Here is a 5180-nt window from a genome sequence, read left to right as displayed (position 1 = left end):
AGTCAGATTCTTAACCCACTGTGCCTCAATGGGAACTCCCTTATTTCAATTTGAAAACAGAAATTTCCAATATATACTTTAAATACCTCGTACATAAAAGGTTTTTTAAAAAACATTAGACAAATTATAAGAATTAATAAATGTACTCTTTTTAAAAAATAGTTACATTTTCCAGCAGGATATAATTAGAAGTAGTCTCCAATAATTTTTATCTTGGATGGTCTCTTCATGTTAAGGTGGCTTTGTCCAAAATTAAAAGGCTGCTTGTATGTGAATGCAGGGCAGGATGCTCTTGTGATGACTCAGCCAGATAGCACTTATGAGACACTATGCAAACTCGACAATATCGTACATTTATGGCCCCCAAAATAGTTTAGCACATTGATGGGCAGGCCAAGGAGATGGCGTTCCCTGGACTTCAGTTGCCATAGCGAGTATATTCATATTGCTTGATTTTAATTATACATAGACAACTTTGGGAGTTGTAAATAAGCCTGTTTTTTTTCAGGGAAGGTGGAGGTGAGAGTCCAAATTTATAGAAATTGGTCGGCTGAATAAAATTTCCTGTTAAAAGGCCAGGCAGTTGAATTCTCTATTTGCTATAAAACAGTGTTACAGTTCTACCTTTAGCTGTTATTATGAGCTCTAGGTGGATAGAATAGGCAGTTTCCCAAGATCTCATCCTTAGAAATTCTCTTTTGAAGCCTATTCAGGGACAAAGGGGAAGATTGCAGAAGGATGGACAAATTGAATTCTTTCAGCTAGCCAAGTGTGAGAGCTATGCCTGGAGTCATCTGGGGAGATGAAGAGAATGTTATTTGCATAGCAACCTACCTCTCATTATTTTTTCCCAAATGACCCAAAATTGTAAAAATGGAGAAGTAAACTCTACACTAGGGGTTTGCAAATTTTTTTTCAGGAAAAGGCCAGTTAGTAAACATTTTCGGCTTTGGGAACCATGAGGTCTTTATTAAACTGCTTCACTCTGCCGTTAAAAGCAGCTATAGATAGTGTACAAATGAGTGGGAATGAATGTGTTCCAAGAAAACTTTATTTATACGAACAAGTGATGTGTGTATGTGTAACTGAATCACTTTGTTGTATAGCAGGAAATATCACGACATTGTAAATCAACTACACTTCAAGAAAACTTTAAAAAATGAAAAAACTAAAAAGAACTGGTGGTGGATACATCTTACTCTCAGGCCTTAATTTTTGGATTTTTGATCTACAATGTGGTCCTGACTGCTAAGGTACTTCTAGGTGACTTTCCCAAGTATTCAGCGGGGGGCCTATGGTGGAAGAGATGTTGACAAGGTCTCCATATTTTAGCTGTGCCCAAACTCCTGCCCCTCAGAATGCTCGACCTCCAGTATCTCTGTTGACCTCTCAGCCTTATTACTGGTGAGCATAGACTACCCTTGCCCCAGTGTCTTCAGCCAATCACTCAGGCAAGGGTATATGGGGAACTTTGCCCAGATCCTGGTATAGTGTAGCCATCACTGGCAGATTCTAACCATTTCAGCCGACCTGATGTTTTCCAGCTGACCTCAATGAGACAGTCATGTTGAGCTTCGTCTCTAGCTCATAGGGTGGGCTGAGCCACTGCTAACTGTGGTCTTATAGGTACTGAATTTCTCTTTCTTTTGAGCTGCTTGTCAAAAGTTTCCTCATATAGGTGATTTAGTTTCATGATATAAGGGAGAAAACCAGTGGTCTCACGCTGGTTATTCTGACAGAGCTGGAAACAAAAGCACTTTTGTTTTTAACGTTGTTTATTGTTTTCTTTCCATGAGTGCTTGCATGCTATTTTCATGCAGGTGTGATTTCAAGTTCTCTCCTGTTTCTTGATGTTAATCTGCTAAGTATTCCAGCTCTTGTATCTTTTTCATATCATATTTGTTTCTATATTCCAGATATTTATTTTCTTATTGTTTTACAATATCTTTTTAAAATTTATTATTTTTATTAAGGCATAGTTGATTTACACACACACACACATATTCTTTTTCTCACACTATCTTCCATCAGTATCTTTTAATTTTACTTGTCATGCTTTGAGTACTTTTATTTTGTATTTTGTCATACTAGTACCTTAAAACAAATATGAAATATTTCTTCCTATATTGAAAATGTTTTAGTATATTTACATATGCAAATTAAAACTCTTTGTTCCAAAAATTTCTTAGAAATCATTGGTACCATATTTAACATGTTATGCAGTTTCTTTGGGCAATATTGGAAAGGCTTATTATGAGATGAAGGAAGATTTTGTTTCCTGGAAATAAATTCTCATCTTCTTGTAATGATATAAATTATTTTGGTTTTGAGAGAGAGGATTTGTTCCATGTAGTTTCACAAATCAAGATATGAAGGATTCATAAGAAGTGTCCTCTTACTGAACTAGTTAGGATTTTCAGAAAAAATATTAAGCAATAAATCTATCATTTCATTTGATTATTTAAATTCAGCTTGCTCTTACTCGTGTAATGTAAATGCAATTTTTTTGATCATGTCATTGAAAGCTTGTTTCACTTGCTTGTTCCTCAAAGTATAAATAAAGGGGTTCAACAATGGAGCAATAGATGTAGTGAGCACAGATGCTCCTTTGTTAATGTCCACCTCTTCTTTGGCTGAAGGCTTGATATAGATAAAAATACAGCTGCCGTAGGTAATGGAAACAACAATCATGTGAGAAGAACACGTGGAGAAAGCCTTCTTTCTTTGTGAAGCAGAAGGAAATCTGAGAATTGTCCTGATGATACATATGTATGAAAGAACAACACCTACCAGTGTAATGATGAATGTCATGACTGCACAGATTATAACCATCTGTTCTATGAGCCATGTATCTGAGCATGAGATCTTAAAGAGAGGAGATGCGTCACAGCCAAAATGATCAATGGCGTTGGAGTCACAGAATTCCAGCTGGAGGCCCACACTGAGTGGGGTGATGATGATCATCAACCCAGAGGTCCAGCAGCAGAGGATAAGGATGGTGCAGACTCTGCCGTTCATGATGCTCGTGTAATGCAGGGGTTTGCAGATGGCCACATAGCGGTCATAGGACATGGCAGCCAGGAGAAAAAACTCGGTGGCTCCAAAGAGTCCAATAAAAAATATTTGACTGGCACAGGCATTATAAGTCATGGTGTTGTCCCCACTTGATATACTGTACAGGAATCTGGGGATACAGACTGTTGTGATGAGATTTCTAAGAAGGAGAAGATTTGAAGAAAAAAATACATAGGCGTTTTAAGATGAGAATCTGTGAGTGTAAGAATGATAATGGTCAGGTTCCCTGTAACGCTCAGCATGTAGGTAAGAAATAAGAAGATAAAAATCAGAACTTGTAGCTCTGGGTCCTCGGTAAGTCCCACCAAGATGAATGTTGTTATGACCGTGTGATTTCTCATTATTACCCTCGGTGTTCTAGGCGATCTGTGTGTAAAAAGTCAAACTACACAGAAGAAAGGAAATAATGAGTCAGAAAGAGGTGAAATAGAAAACAGAAAAAACAAGAGAGATGATTACTAGAATCCAAAGCTGATTCTTGGAGAGGATGACTAACATGGATAAAACTGTCATGGAGACTGATCTGGAAAAAAGAGAAAAGACGAAATTTATCAGGAATGTGAGAGGTGACATCATTACAGATAATACATTACATATTATAATAACATATATTATAATATTGTACATACATCATTGCAGATGATTGAAAAGATTAAATACATCAATACAGATACTAAAAAGATTAAAATGGAATATTTTGGAAAGCTCTGCAAAGTAGATTTGGCCATTTAAGTGAATGAACTATGTCCATGAAAAATATTATCTACTTAAGCTAATTCAAGATGAAACATCTAACCAGTGTAGCCCTATCTCCAGTATTAAAGTCAACAAATGCATACTTAAATCATCCCACAAGGAGAACTACAGCCTCAGATGGCTGAATTGTAGATTTCTACCAAACATTTAAATCAAGCCGGAAAAATCCAGGTATTTACAGATCCTTTCATACAGTTGTTGAAAGCAAAAATTTAACATTATCTGATGGAATTTCCAGTGTGCATAGACAAGATAGAAATGACAACCAAAATAAAAACGGGAAGACTACAGGATATCCATTTTTTTCTTAGATTCCACCCCCCAGTGGTAAAGTATTGTTTCCATATGGCTTGTGAAATGTTCAGTGTGTATACTGTAATTATAGGCCACACACACTTTCAAGAAATGATATAGTCAAAAACATTTAATTCCAAAGACCATGCCATTGAAATGAAGCTTTGAAAAAATAATAAAATCTCCGGGTGAGCATGTATATTCCTTTTTTATCTTTATGCCGTGTCTACTTGTCTTCTCTGTCTCTTTCTCGTTCTTCATTACTAAGGCTGCTGAAATCTAGCGTCTTTATCCACAAATCCACAAATCCACTCTCACTGTTCCTGCTCAATTCATTATTATTACTCTTCTTCTGGAAGGGTTCCTTCAACCCTGTTGGCCACAGATGGATCCTGGCTATTCTGGTTAGACCTGTATCCTTAGTATATTATAAAAGAGCCTGTTTCAGAACACTTTGATCTCACACTCAATATGAAACAGTCATGCTCTAGCTGGACTTCCTGTCACCTGTTTTGATTATTGTAATCTGTTTCCCTCACTGTATCTAAAATGAGTTCTGAGGTCCCATCTCAGTTCTTCCAGATGAGGCAAGGCACATCTCCACTGTGTTCCTGGATTCATCATCCCCAAATCAGAACTGTCTAGTATTGCTTTATTTATTGTTCATCACTCAGTTAGACTGTGATAATCTTAGATCAGGGTCTGTCTTGTTCTCAATATTATACCCAGATCTTATCACATTTCTGGAATTACAATAGTTGCTCAGTATATGTATAAACACACACACATATATACATACATATATTTATGTATAAAGATGAAGATACATTCTTTACTTGTATTTCAAGATTCTACGTGACTGAAGTTCTTTACTCCTGTGATCCTGATAGAAGATATTACAGATACTACAATGATGTTGAAGGTACTTTCTTCAGCAGGAGTTCGTATCATGCTTCCTTGACCCTTTGGTGCACCAATTTTTGAGCAGTAGAGTGTGGTCACTCAGTCTGGGCGTTTCATCAGCTTGACTGCTCACAGCTCCATGACTGTTCATT

At 36.8% G+C, this 5180-nt stretch overlaps 1 pseudogene; it reads right to left on the bottom strand.

Annotated features, from left to right (window-relative positions):
• Positions 1-2444: 2444 nt before the first annotated feature.
• On the bottom strand, positions 2445-3416 carry LOC125130376 (olfactory receptor 6C2-like; annotated as a pseudogene).
• Positions 3417-5180: the final 1764 nt, after the last annotated feature.

This window comes from Phacochoerus africanus, chromosome 7 (assembly GCF_016906955.1).
Source record: "Phacochoerus africanus isolate WHEZ1 chromosome 7, ROS_Pafr_v1, whole genome shotgun sequence".
Classification (NCBI taxonomy): Eukaryota; Metazoa; Chordata; class Mammalia; order Artiodactyla; family Suidae; genus Phacochoerus; species Phacochoerus africanus.
Note: the sequence above shows the minus strand (reverse complement) of the source record. Positions and strands in the feature narration are given on the sequence as shown.